Here is a 15,353-nt window from a genome sequence, read left to right as displayed (position 1 = left end):
AAATATATAGATAGATGCTAGGGTATTAGAATTGCTAGAGGGAAATAACTGTAAACTGTAAGTCTTTGATATTTGCTCTATAGCTATTTGTTGAATTGTGCTTTGAAAATTTTCACCTTTCTGTATATACCTTATATATCACGATAAAGAAAGAACTGACACTGTGGAATTGTAACCCATAGTATATTTTTAAATCACTTATATAATTGCTTCTTGATCTCTAATTACAAAGTTAACACTTTTCTGTATATATATTATATTTTACAATAATGGAAATAACTGAAAGTGTGGAACTGTAATCCATAACATTTTTTGAAATTTGCTAACTACTTACTAAATCATACTTTGAAAGTTATTGTTATGTATATATGTTAAAGTTCACAATAGAAAGGTGCTTTAAAAAATGACCTGCACATTTCTCCATCCAATGCACACTTTATTTTTTGTCAAAATATATAAAATATTATTTTATTTATCAAGGAAGAAAACAAGCACAGAGATCTCTTTGTTCTAGATAAGCTGAACAGGCTCTAAGATGAAATTAGTTAAAAGATTTTGGCTTCCATTCTCTCTGACTCTATCATGCATCATTACTGGGCTCCCTCACTCACCTGTAAGGCATTTCAGAGAATAATGCCTCCCTGCAGGTATCTGAATTCCTCCATGGGAGGAGAAGGATGGAGAAACTCTGCGAACATGACAGCAACAAGAGTCAGGCTTTAGTCTGGTAGCCAGAGTTAGAACCCCAAAAGAAATAACCATATCCCTTTCAGCCCAAAATACACAGGATAAGAGTCAGCAGCAGAGGAGGTATTTACAGAGTTTCTTTAGCTGTTCATCAGCACATGTCACTCTGTGTCTCTCATTAGCATGTTTTCTTGTTGCTTCATCCCCTGAGGCATAATTTCTCTTTGAGACACTGGTCAGGTGACAATTGAAATGGTTCCTGCTGACTCTAACTTCCCAGGAGACCAGGTTGCATCAGGTTAATCAGATTTATCACTTCTCCTCCTCATGGATTCTGCTTTATTTTGTAGGTGTAATTTTCTAGCAGCTTTTCCATCCTTTGAATTAAAGTTTTCTCCATGTCCATGACTAGTGAGGCCATCTTTAGTAGTCTATTCAGTCTCCAAAGCATGGAGCTTGTGGGAAGATATTATTTTCTATTTTTCAGCAAAGTGGAGAATTTTGCTTCTTGGATATGAAACCAAAAGCAGTACACAGTCACAGCTTCATCTCTTTACACTGTAAAGATCTATGATCTCCATTAGAAAAGGCCTGAGCCTAATCACACCATGATTCAATGGATTTGGGCTTCATCAAGAAACATCCCACTCAGTTAAGAGCATAGAGACAGACAATAGTTTAAAAGTAAAGTGCACTCAAGGCAAGAAATCACCTTTAACACATTTTTTTATTAAAGGAGCACTCATGGTAAAAGGAACAAGTTTTCAATGTAAAAATTAATTGATACATTACTAAGTCTAGGATCTCCCACTCTACCAGATAAAGCTGGGCATGAGATCAGAGAACTCCCACTTGTTTGAGTTACAGAACATTTATAACATTCTTGATTTAGAGTAACTTTAAGTTGCATTCTATTTTTACATTAAATGATACTTCATAAACACAAATGTCTCACAAAGCGAAGCATCTCAATCCCTGAGTGGTTCAAGATCAAAGGAAGTTATCTGCATTATCAGAGACTTAGCCTTGAATGTGTGTAAACTCTACTGATAATATTTTTACTAATTAAGCTGTGATTTCTGTAAGAGCAATATAACATGTTTTACTTGTATAAAGATTAAAAATTAGAAAAGAGATTACTATTACTTGTCTCTAACTTGTTAATATAGTTTTTTTTTTTCATTTTACTCTATGATTAGCTATTACATCACATTGTTTAGGACAATATTCAACTTTGTTTCATTATTTATGGCTTATTTATGGTTAAAAAATAGCTGCAGCTCATCCTGTTTTCACAGAGGACTAGGTAATTACATGTTATCTATATCTAAGAAGGTTGAGAGGGTCTTTCTGTTTTCTTGAAAATATTCACAGTTCTTTTTAACTGTTTAGCCTTTTCCTTAGTATAATTTTCTAATATAGGACTGGAAGGGCATGAATCATCTCTCCAAGTTATTATAGAAAGGACTGTTTTAGTTTTTATCATTTGGAAATTGCACTTGAGTGTTTTAGGTAAAAGTTCTGTTAAATATGTTTCTATATCAGAATGAATAACTGGTTCTTTACTATTAGAACAGAAAACATGTTATATGAGAGAAGAATGGAGAGAAGAAATCAACAGTCTCATTATCAGATGCTTTAGTAGAGATATTATCCTGTTATAGCCTCTTCCTCCGATTTCTGTCCCCCAGTTCTATATAACTCATTCTAACACTAATTTGATTAATATCTGGCTCTTTTTTCTCTTACATTCATCCCTTAAGGGCAAATTAACACCAATCTCTGAAATTCTTGCCTTTTCAGAAATTGGCCATGCCTATGGGTAGGATGTATTTGATTAGGGTCAATAGCTCATATGTTCAAAACAGAGACTGCATTATCCATATGTTCTGACAGTAGAGATCTTATACCTGGATTAAAATCTAAGAGATATTTACAGTAACCTGTTATTGGTTTAACTAAGTCATGGTGATTAAATCTAAATACTATATAATTGCTTTGTTCCCTTCTTTGGGGAAGTCCCAGAACCAGTAATTATAGTATACAGCCAAACATTGTTTACAATTAAATTTAGATTCCAAATTTCCACCATATCAAGTGGTGTTTTTACAGAAAAGAAAATCAAAGTTCCATGTGGGGTCAAAGTTACTACCACATCCTCAAGTCCTGGTGAGTTTAAAGTGATTGAGATCATTGTTCTAGAAGATCTACTCCATGGCAATGGGTACAGGATCTCTTTTCCAGCTGCATAGGTGTCCTGGCAGAGCAGAATGCTCAGTAGATGTGATAGCTTGCTTGGCAGAGCAAACAGAATTGTTTCCAGGATATACGGGCTTGATATCAGGTGACAATCATATTCATTTGTGAAACTTTGCACATGGTTGAGTGTTTTTGTATTTCCTAGAGCTCTTACTAGAAGAAACAGGTGATGGCAAGGCAAAGCATACATCATGACAATTTATTATACATCTCTTTAACTCTTGAATAATAATCTGTGTCCTATAACCCATTTTTTTTGTAAGGAAGCACTCAGAATTTGGATTGATTTGACAAAACAAATATTTTTTTTATCCAGGAATTCCTCTGCACATATTTTACACATATATTTCAGATTAAGTTGGTTAGTCTTGATTACAATAAAGATAATGTTAAAATGATATATTACATTCCTAGGAGTATGAGGAGTTTACAGAGTTAATAGAGCCGTTAATTTAGAAAGTGCTTAAAGTACCTATGGAAAATTAACCAAGGTACAAAATCAAAATTATTCTTGTCTCAAGCCCCACTTTGGGAGCCAATTGTCCCTCTCTTTCCAACTCAAACCTATGATCTCCATTAGAAAAGGCCTGAGCCTATTCAAGTCATGATTCAGTCAGTTTAGGCTTCATCAAGTAACATCCCGCTCAATTAAGATTATAGTGACAGACAATAGTTTGAAAGTAAAGAGCACTCAAGACAAGAAATCACCTTGACAGATTTTTTTTTTTTACTAAAGGAGCACTTAAGGTAAAAGGGAGAAGTTTATAATGTGAAAAGTAACTGATACATTACTTAACTGTTCCAGACATAGCTGTATATGAGATCAGAGAGCTCCTTCTTGAGTGAGCTACAAAAAAAATTTATAACATCTTGATTTAGAGTAACTTTAAGTCATATTTGATTTTTACATTAAATGATGCTTCATGAACACAAATGTCTCACAAAGCAAAGCATCTTGATCCATGAGTGGTTCAAGATCAAAGGAAGGTATCTACATTATCAGAGACTTAGCCTTGAATGCCTGTAAAATTCTACTGATATTTTTACTAATTAAGCTATGGTTTCTGTAAGAGTAATATAACATATTTTACTTGGATAAAGATTTGAAATTAGAAAAGAGATTACTATTACTTGTTTCTAACTTGTTAATACAGTTTTTTTTTTATTTTATTCTATGATTAGTTTAGCTATTACATCATATTGATAAACATACATTTGATTAGGACTGTATTCAACTTTGTTAAATTATTTATGACTTATATATGGTTAAATTAATAGCTGAAGCTCATTCTCTTTTCACAGAGGACTAAGCTATTACAAGTTATCTATATCCAAGAAGGTTGAGAAGACCTTTCTACTTGCTTGAAAATACTCATAGTTCCTTTTAACTGTTTGGCTTTTCCTTTAGTAAATTTTCTAATACAGGACTTGAAGGGTATGAATCATCTGTCCCAGTTATTATAATAAGGTCTTTTTAGTTTTTATCATTTGGAAATTGCATTTGAGTATTTTAGGTAAAAGTTCTGTTAAATTTGCTTCTCTATGAGAAGAAATAACTGGCTGTTTAGTATTAGAACAGAAAACCTCAAGTAGTATATGAGAGCAGCATGGAGAGAAGAAATCAGCAGTCTCATTATCAGCTATTGGACAATTTTTCCTGTAATACGATACGCAGAGATCATCCATGATAAGCACTGAGGGCAATGAGCTGAATAAGAAACCAGAATCTTAATAAGGGGGAATGAACCAGATGACTTATATAAGAAGCACTATTGTGTGAAAGTCAGAATTACTTGAAAGGTTCTTTTAAGGGGATGACAGAAACAAGTGAAATACTCAAAATCCTTAACATTAAAATTTACAAAAATTCTTAGATTCCATGGGCCCTTCTTTCCATAAGAATATGATAACCCAAAACCACTTCTTCAGTAAAAAAAAAGTTAAACATACTTGTGGTTTTAAATGTCAACTGAGAGAAAAATATTCCTCAAGAAATCCATTCTTCTTGTGATATGTTGGAATTTACAAGTTGTTTTCCATGTAAGACTGTGCAAAACAGGAAATGTGGGACGGTAGAAAAGGGGGAAAAGGTTCACTATTTAAGAGAAAATGGAAGCTTACTAAAGGAAATTGTTTAAAATTAAACAAATTGAAACTCTATGAGTTAAAAAGAGAGAGAGAGATGTTTCCCAATCCCATGTTTTGATCAATCAGTTACAATTTCTGGATCTGACACTGAGCCCTGAAATAACTTGCACTTCTCAGCTCCAGCACAAATAACACATTTGTGGATATCTGACAAAGAATATTTTCAGACAGCCTTTTAAATCTTTATTCTCCAGACTATAGATAAAGTGGTTCAGTGTGGGGTGACCAAGGAATTCATCACTGAGGCTACTGCATTTGAATACATGCTGTGTGTCCCAGCAGAAGAAGAGTACACCTCTATGCTTGTACACTGAAATAAGGAGACCACTGAGAGGAGAGACACATAGGTGGGAAATGCTTTCAAGTTCCCCTGTTCTGAAGAAATGACCCCAGGAAGAGGAGCCACACTCAGCATCCCAGCTCAAAAATACATCACTATGTCATTGAGAAAGGTTTCAGAACAGGTAAGTCTGAGCACCTGATAAATTTTGCAGAAAAAATGGGGGGTTTCAAAGGGTGCTCAAAAGGCCAGTTGCAGGATCATTAAGGTTTGTAATAAGGAATGCAGGCTACTCATTATCTAGGACCCTAGAATTAGCAGGACAAAGAGTTGGGGGTTCATGGTGACCCTGTAGTGCAGGGGATGACAGATGGCAACAAAGTCATCATAGACCATTTCTGACAGGAGAAATTTCTTGAAAGAGTATGAAAAAGGATATCTGAGTGAGGCAACCTGCACAGGAAATGACTTTTCTGTTTCTTAATATTCACCAACATCTTTGAGCTAGTGATGGAAATAAAAGAGATATCAGAAAAAGGTTGGGGAGGAAGAAGTAAATGGGCAAGTGGAGGGGTAAGTCAGTGATGGTGGCCAGGATAATGAGCATGTTCCCACAGAAAGTGACCAGTTACATGGATGGGAGCAGTGCAAAGAGGAAAGTTTTTGTTTCTCATTACACTGAAAAACCCTAGAAGAAAGACTTCTGAAATAAGAGACTTATTTCCAGTTTCCATGTTCTGATATAACTAGGAGGGAAGAGAAAAAAGCATGAGAAATTTTATCCCAAACTGGCATTACAAGTCTAATGGAACTACCATAATTTCTATGATTCTTTCCTGAAATTTATTTCTATATTCATTCTTGCATCTGGTCAATTAGGGGTCTTCTGGGGCCAACATTGATTAGGATTTCTTGCCCCATATCTGGTCTTTTCTTGATTTGCAGGAATTACAAAGAGAGTCAAATATATGCCAGGCACTGTGGAGACAGTGGGAACACAGTGCAGAGACACAAAAGACCCACAATCTCATGATGAATAAGAATGTAATTGAGTAATAATAACCTCATAAGAGGTTAATATGTAACTTTTTAGAAAGGAATATATGGGCTGGTAAAAAGGAGGGTGATGTTGGGGGTGCTATTTTTTACTTGTGTTCAAGCAAGATCATCAGATGGCATGACAGTTTATCAAAGGTCTCTGTAATGAGATGTCAGGAGACATGGAGAAACCTGGAGAACTGTGTAACCAGATGAAAGAATGTCCAGGGCAGAGGCCCTGGGAGAGGGCTGATTCCCAATGTTCAAAGTCAACAGGGAGCCATAGTGGTCAAGAGACAGCAAGAGGGAGACTGATAAGAGAAGAAGTCAAAGAAGGTTTGCAGCAAGGTGGCCTCACTGCTGCTGGAACTTCAGGATAAACAAAGCCAATGGTCACATGTTGCATCTCTTCTGCTTTATTAACTTGGTGTCTAGGATCTCAGCAAATAGAAATGAAGAACTTTTTCTTTCCAATTATGACTTGTCACTGTGGAGTTGGTATTATAAAGAACACATTTTGGAATATGAGCCATGCTACCCCTGATCTGAACACACCAAACACAAACACACATGAATATACACACACTGCACACAGATACACATACAGAGACACACACACACAGAGCACACTAGGGCCTCTTTGACCTTGAGTATGGCCTTGATGAACTAAAACTTGACTGGCAACCTCACCAGCATGCCATAGACTTAAATCTCAGTACCTTCACACTCATGCTTCCCTGTGTCAGCTTCTCCCATAAGTGCAGTTGTAATCTGTCACTCCCACCCATCAAGAAAACTCCACCTCCGCATTCAGGGATACCTTGAGTAATTGCTTTGTGAAACTTTTTTATTCATTTCATTTCATTTCAGCATCTCTACAGGAATACCACAGATTCTTTCTTGCACTTAAATTGGATGGAGTAGTCTGTGACATTGTTTTGCTTTTACTGACTTTTTATCTTTTTGCCCTGCCTTGGAGGATATAGCAACATTCTACATACTGAGTCTAGTTGATGCCTGAATTAGGATAGTAGAATAAATACATACTGTTTAAATGAATGAAAGAATGTGGTTTCACTGTAAATTTCAATGGTGAGTGGAAAAAATTTGTGGGGAGATGTTAAAAACAGTGAAGAGAATATTCTAGGAGCATAAATTCCATGTTCTGAGATGTTTTATCAGTAATGAGTCAAAATGATATAATTTTCCTGATTATGATAGAATGATAGATATCCATAGAATATATAAAGGGGGAACACACATAGTATGAGTAAACAAAACTTTTTCTGGAAGTTCTTTCATTGGCTGTGTGAGTTTGCTGTTTGCTTTTGTGTGTTGAGTGTGTGTGTGTGTGGATGGATGGATGTGTGTGTACAGAAGTGCATTATAGACTACAGTGTAACAAATTTCCTTCTTAATCTGGGAAATTGGCCATCCTTTTTGGAAACCACCTTGCTAAACACAAGATAAGTTTAAAAGGAAGGCCAGTCCCTGTTGATGGTGGAAAAGGTTCTATGAATGGAGAGCCAAATGGAGATCAAGATTTTAGTGAGAACAGGCATGCAGCATGGGAGACAAAGCTCTTGTGGACTCAAGGGCCACAGACAGAGCTGATCTTACTATACCTGCCTTGTCATGGTCTCCACATCATGCCCTGTTATTCCTGACATGGTCACACACTGGATTTTGTATGGTCAGATAGTTGAAACATTTCCTTTTTTTCAGTTTTCTTTCCTGAAATTCTTTAATTTTTTATACTTGGGCTTTGGGTTTTGATCTGTTTTTGATAATCCAATAGACACAACCAAGTCCTCCTTCTGTACCACATACAATATGCAAAGGACTTCTCCAACCATTCTCTATAAAAACCTGTGCAAGCCATTTCTATCTATTACTCAGTATGATATTCCTTCCTATGATATATCCCTGAGGACATTTTCAAACCTGCACTATTTAACTGAACTCTGACTTCTCCAGTACAATGTAAGATCCAATTGAGCAGAGACACATTGGCATTGCTCACCTGTGTGTTTCCACAGAGGTTTTTTAGTATCTGTGCATTTCTATAGAAACAGATTTTAAGCACAGTGTAAATAAATACACTAATTTATTGCTCAAGCAAAAAACAAGCTGAGTGACCTCTCAGCTCTGGACTGTGCTGCATTGACTCTAAGATGACCTGAGATAAAAATTATTGGTGTTCATTCTCCCTGACATTTTTCTTCAACTTCTACTGGGCCCTTCAACTCACCTGGATGGCGACTCTGAGTGGAAGGTCTCCCTGTGTGAGCCCAAATTCCCACCTGGGTGGTTAGCATGGAGAGTGAATTGCTGTCCCCAACAAGACAGGGGGAAGGAGTCACACAACAGTCCCCCAGCCAGATTAGGAGATCAAAGAAACAACCCTATCCCTTGTAGCCCAAGAATGCACAGGAAGAGGGACAGCAGAAGAGAGGTTATTTATAGTTTCCCTTTAATTGCTCTTCAGCACATTTCCCTCTGTTCCACATAAGCACAATTCCCTCTGTGTCCCTCATTAGGATATTTCTTTGTTATTTCATACAAGAGCCACCATTTTCTTTTGGGACAGTGGTCAGAGGAGAATGCAAATCATTTCTGCTCACCCTCTGTTCACAAGAGACCAGGTTGCACCAGGTGAATCCAGATTTTATCACTCCTCTTCATGGATTCTGCTGTCTTCCCTAGGTCTCACCTGCTAGCATCTTTCCCAACCTTTGAATTACAGTTTCACCATTCTGGGACTGAGAAAACCATTTCCACTGGTCCGTAGGATCACCAATGCACTGATGTGGGGTGAGGATTTAGCCCATATTTTTCTCTCCAGCATACTGAGTTTCTCTCTTTAACAAAGTAAAGAACAGCACTCATGGGCTATGAAACCATAAACAGGACACCATTTGGCATATTGATGCTTTCTCTTATCCATTTGGAATGTCCTGTCTGTAATGCAAGTTTAGATGTCCATTTTGTCCTTTATTTATAAAGTTTTTGTTATTTAAATGAGATCTATTTCTATCTCTTTTTTGGAACATTGTCAGTGCTTAGCACCTTGGTATGGATTGTCTCATTTGAGTCTTATAAAGATCTACTCTATAAGAGTAGTACTACTGTGAAGCCAATTCTCTATTTACAGAAATGTGTGAGATTCAGAGGGTTAAGTATCTTCTTAAAGTCATAAACCCAGTAAGGACTAGGACATTGTTGGGAACTCTAAACTTGTTTCTAGTTCTCAGGCTCTCAGCCAGTTGTTTTCATACATGGGGAGATATGGACCCTGGATCTATGTGATATGCCTGTAGATAATTGTGCTTTATCAACAAGCAAGGTAGGGATACCAATAGCATCCAGTGTGTAGAGACCCTGGGTACTTCTAAACACTCCAGAATTATCTCAATAATATATTGGTTTCAAGTGACATCTTTCTGAGATGTTTATTAGATTTTGATTTGCTTTTACTTTATTAATTTAGTTATTTAATTAGTTATTTTGTATAGTTATAACATCTAAAGTTTGATATTTTAACCATCTTTATGCATACAGTTTGTGACAGCATTTCTTTTAAAATGCAGTGCTACAATCATAACCTTCCAATACTAAAACCTTTTTAGTCAAAACAGAAATTCTTACCTATTTATCAATAACTCCCCATTATCCATATCCCCAGTCCTGTAACTGAATCTACTTTCTGTTTCCATGAATGTGTTTAATATCTAGAGGTGGAAACATACCAAGGGTCCAAACAATGATGAATGGATGAAAGAGATGTTGTGTATCCATAAAAGGAAATACTACAAATATGTAAAAAGAAATAACTTTCTGATACATGCTGCAGCAAACATCAACTATGGCTATTGGGTCTTAATTTAATGTTGTGTCTGCCTCACTGTTGGCAAAGACTTCTTTTACATGGGGTCAGGAATGCAACAGGTCTTCCAGTATTTCTCTCCATGGGACTTTCTGAGAAGCCAGAGGGACATCCATTATCTGTGTTCTGTTCCTGTCTGTGTGCCTGGTCATCATCATGGAGAACCTGCACATCATCCTGGTGAGCATCTCAGAATCCCAACTCCCCATGTCCATGGACATGTTCCTATCCAACCTGTTGTTTCTTGTATCTTTTTCTTTTCCACAGTGACCCTAAGAAGCTGTGGAGTAACAAGCATTTCCTATGTTCTATGCTTACACAAGATGTATTTTTCATCATTTTTCAGATTTGAGCAGTTTTGCTACTCAATGTGATGACCTGTGTGTACATCATGGCCATCTGACACCACCTGCACCACATGGTCCCCTTGAACCTTCAGTTCTGTGCTCAGTTCCTTCTCCTTGCCTGGCTCATCAAAATTCAAGAAAAAATATTGACTTGTGGCTGTCTTTCTTTGCAGGAACTGAAATCCCTCAGTATTTCTGTGAGCTTCCTGAAGAAATATGTCACACCTGTTCCAACACCTTCATCAGTATCCCACCAATGAATTCTACAGCTGGCCTCTGGCCAGATTCCATTCACTGGAGCATATTCTCTTATTCCAAGATTGCCTCCTGCATTCTGAGAAATTAATCAGCTGGGGAAATACACAGTGTTTTACACTGTTACCTCACCTCTTTGTTGTCTTTTTGTTCTATGGTAAAGTCCTGAGAGTCTATCTGAGCTCTGCAACTGAACCATTTTTTGGACAATTCTGGTGGCCTCTGTAATCTGAGGAAGAAGGACATGAATGGAGCTCTGGGGAGACTCCTTGCAAGAGTGGTTGCCCTTCAGATGACACCATTTGAGGACTGTCCTGATTGTCATAGCCCAAATCTTTGTGTTGCATTTTTCATGTATATTGTATGCATACAAGGACCAATATAAATTCCTCTAATTTTGGAACCACTATAATGTACTATGTCTTAATTTTGAACATTCATTAAGATACCTTTTCTTTTGGACTGGCTTCTAATACAAATTTGGCCAGCAGGCCCTTTCTCATCCATAAATCTATTTTATATAAAGTTTTAATGACATGCCTCCATACCCTTTCATTAACAGATAGTCTCTGGCTACCTTTATGCTACAATAGCAGAGTTGAGTAACTACCCCAGGTATAATCTGCCCTGCAATGCATAAAACATATCCTATCTGACCTTTGCAGAAAGAGCTCACTGACCACTGTAGTAAAGCATTGACTTCTCCCTTCTATATTTTAAGCTTTCAGGACACCCAAATAAGCTAATGATAACATGAAATACTCCATCAAACTCCCCTTTCAGTGGTTGAAATGTTACAGTTCTGCAGCCATAAAATGTCAGAACCAAGGCATGAACATGAATATACCTTCACTGGAGAACGGCCATTGGTGTCCAAAAAACCTCTGCTAGCTCAGAAGTCATGTAGCTGGCATCTACTTGCTCCCAGGTTGTGCTTCAAAATGACATTCTCCAAATTGTCTCTAGGCTTAGCTTCTTGGGGGAAACTCTGGGCTAGTATCCTCAAAGCATCAGCAAAAGTCTGATTTAAATGGCCATCTCCAAAATGTGTATCTCAGTTGAAGCAGTGTCTAGGCCTTCATGTCTCTTTTAAATGTACTCCAGTTAAATCCATCAAGACCCAACCTGAATGGGTGAGACCACAATTCCTTGCAAGTAATCTAATCAGAGGTATTACCCACTGTTGGGTGGGTAATATCTCCATGGAAACATTCAATCTAGAGGTTACATCCTAATCAAAAAGATTAATCAATCTTTCCCCATAAGATTGCATCCAAGTACAAGGCTTTTTATGGGGGACATAATATCTACAAATCAGCACACTCTCCAATTGAAAGATACTGATTGGTAGAATGCATTTAAAAATATGACCCATTGATATGCTGTTTACATGAGACTCATCTTAGACCCTGTGACACAAGGAGACAGAATGTGAAAGGATGGATAAAAATATTCTATGCAAACTGTAATCAAAGCAAGTTGGGGTAGCTAAACTAATATTGGATGAAATAGACTTTAAATGTAAAGGTGTGCCAGTTTGAATATACTGTGTCCCCCAAATGCCATTATCTTTGATGTAGTCTTGTGTGGGCAGACATTATCAGTGATGATTAGATTGTAATTCTTTGAGTGTTTCTGTGGAGATCTGCCCCACCCAGCTGTGGGTGATGACTCTGATTGGATATTTCCATGGAGTTGTGGCCCCACCCATTCAGGGTGGGCCTTGATCAGTGGAGCCATATAAATGAGCTGATGGACAGAGGGAACTCAGTGCAGCTGAGAGTGAATGTTTTGAAGAGGAGATACAACCAAGAGGGACAATTTGAAGAAAGCACAGAAGCTGCAGATGAGAGAGAGTTTGAAGATGGCTGTTGAAAGCAGACTCTTCCTCTGGAGAAGCTAAGAGAGGACAAATACCCCAAGTGCAACTGAGTGACATTTTTGAGGAACTGCAGCCTAGAAAGGAACATCTTGGGAGAAACCCATTTTGAAACCCAGAACATTGGAGCAAATGCCAGTGACATGCCTTCCCAGCTAACAGACACCATTGGCCACCCTCCAGTGATGGTACCCAATTGCTGATTTGTTACCTTGGACACTTTATGACCTTAAGTCTGTAACTATGTAACCAAATAAACCCCCTTTTATAAAAGCCAATCCATCTCTGGTGTTTTTCATTCCAGCAGCATTAGCAAACTAGAACAGGTGTAATAAGAGACAAAGAAGGACACGATATCTTAATAAAAGGGATAATTAACCAAAAAGAAATAATTACAAATATTTATGCACCAAATCAAAGAGCCCCTAAATTCATGAGACAAACATTGGCTAAACTGAAGGGAGCAATAGACATAATAGACATATCTACAAAAATAGGGGAAACTTGTATACACCATTCTTTTCTGTAGATAGAATAATTAGACAGAGGACCAATAAGGAAACAATATGATAAATGGATTAGTCATATGTATATACCATATAATTATATCCCAAAGTACCAGGATATGTCCTCTTCTCTAGTGCCCATGGAATTTTTTTTCCCAGGATAGATCATATACTGGAGCACAAAACAAGTCTTAAAAATTTAAAAAGATTGAAAATACTCAGAGCACAAACTCTGGCAACAATGCAATGCAACTAGAAATCAACAATCAACAAAGAACCAGATCTTTCACAAATATATGGAGGTTAAACAGCACAATCCTAAACAACAGTGGTTCAAAGAAGAGATTACAAGAAAAATTGTTAAATATCTAGAGATGCATGAAATTGAGAACACAACATATCAAAACCTGTGGGATGCAGCATAAGCAGGGTTCACAGGGAAATTTATAGCTCTCAATGAATATATCAAAAAGCAAAAAAGAACTAAAACTAAAGACTTAACTGAACAACCAAAGAGTCTAGAGAATGATCAGCAAACTAACCTAAAGTAGATAAAAAGAAATATCAAAGAATAAAGCAAATTAATGTATTGGAATAGCTAGAAGTAAATACCTGAAACTACCAAACTCCAACCCAGCAGTCTGGACTCCTGAAGACAATTATATAATAATGTAGATTACAAGGGGTGACAGTGTGATTGTGAGGACCTTGTGGATCACACCCCCTTTATCTAGTGTATGGATGAGTAGAGGAATGGGGATAAAAACTAAAGGACAAATGGGGTGGGATGGGGGGATGATTTGGGTGTTCTTTTTTCACTTTTTTTTTTTTATTCTTGTTCTGATTCTTTCTGATGTAAGGAAAATGTTCAGAGATAGATTGTGGTGATGAACGCATAACTATGTTATCATACTGTGGACAGTGGATTGTATATCATGGATGATTGCATGGTGTGTGAATGTATTTCAATAAAACTGAATTTAATAAAAAAAAAAGAAAAAAAAAAAGAATAAAGCAGAAACAAATGAGCTGGAGGACCAAAAACAATACAGTAAATAAATAAAACCAAAAGTTGGTTCTTTCAGAAGATCAACAAGAATGACAGAACCTTAGCTAGACTGACAAAGTCAAAAGACAGAACACCCAAATAAATGGCATCACAAATGAGAAGAGGCTAATTACTACATATCCCAAAGAAACAAACAAAAAAATAAGGGGATACAGTGGACAAATGCATGCTAACAAACTAGACAATTTAGAGGAAATGGACAATTTCCTGAAAATACTTGAACAACCTATACTGACAAGAAAAGAAATAAAAGACCTCAATAAACCAATCCAAAGTATAGAGAACTAATCAGTCATCAAAAATCTACCTATAAATAAGCCCAGGGCCAGATGACTTCACAGGGGAACTTTTCCAAACTTTCCAGAAAGAATTGACACCATTCCAGCTCAAACTCTTCCAAAAAAATTGAAGAAAAAGGAACACTACCTAACTCACTTTATGAATCTGATATCATTCTAATACCAAAACCAGAAAAAGACACTACAAAAAAAAGGAAATCTATAGGTGAATATCCCTAATGAATACAGATGCAAAAATCCTAAACAAAATACATGCAAATTGAATTCAAAGGAACATTTAATGAATTGCACAACACAACCAAGTGGAGTTCATTCCTCTCATGCAAGTGTGGTTCAATATTTGAAAATCAATTAATTTATTTCAGCACATTAACAAATCAAAAGGGAAAAATCAAATGATCCTGTCAATATATGGTGAAAAAACATTTGACAAAATTCAACATTCTTTTTTGATAAAAACATTCAAATTATAGGAACTGAAAGAAACTTCCTCAATATGATAAAGGGCAATATGAAAAACCCATGGCAAGCATAGTGCTCAATCATGAGAGGCTACAAAACTTCCACCTAATATTGGAAAAGAGAGAAGGATGGCCACTGTCACCTGTATTATTCAACATAGTGCTAGCAGTTCTACCCAGAGCAATTTGTCAAGACAAATATATAAAAGGTATTCAGATTTAAAAGAAACTAGTAAAAC

This window comes from Choloepus didactylus, assembly GCF_015220235.1.
Source record: "Choloepus didactylus isolate mChoDid1 chromosome 25 unlocalized genomic scaffold, mChoDid1.pri SUPER_25_unloc2, whole genome shotgun sequence".
NCBI lineage: Eukaryota > Metazoa > Chordata > Mammalia > Pilosa > Megalonychidae > Choloepus > Choloepus didactylus.
Note: the sequence above shows the minus strand (reverse complement) of the source record.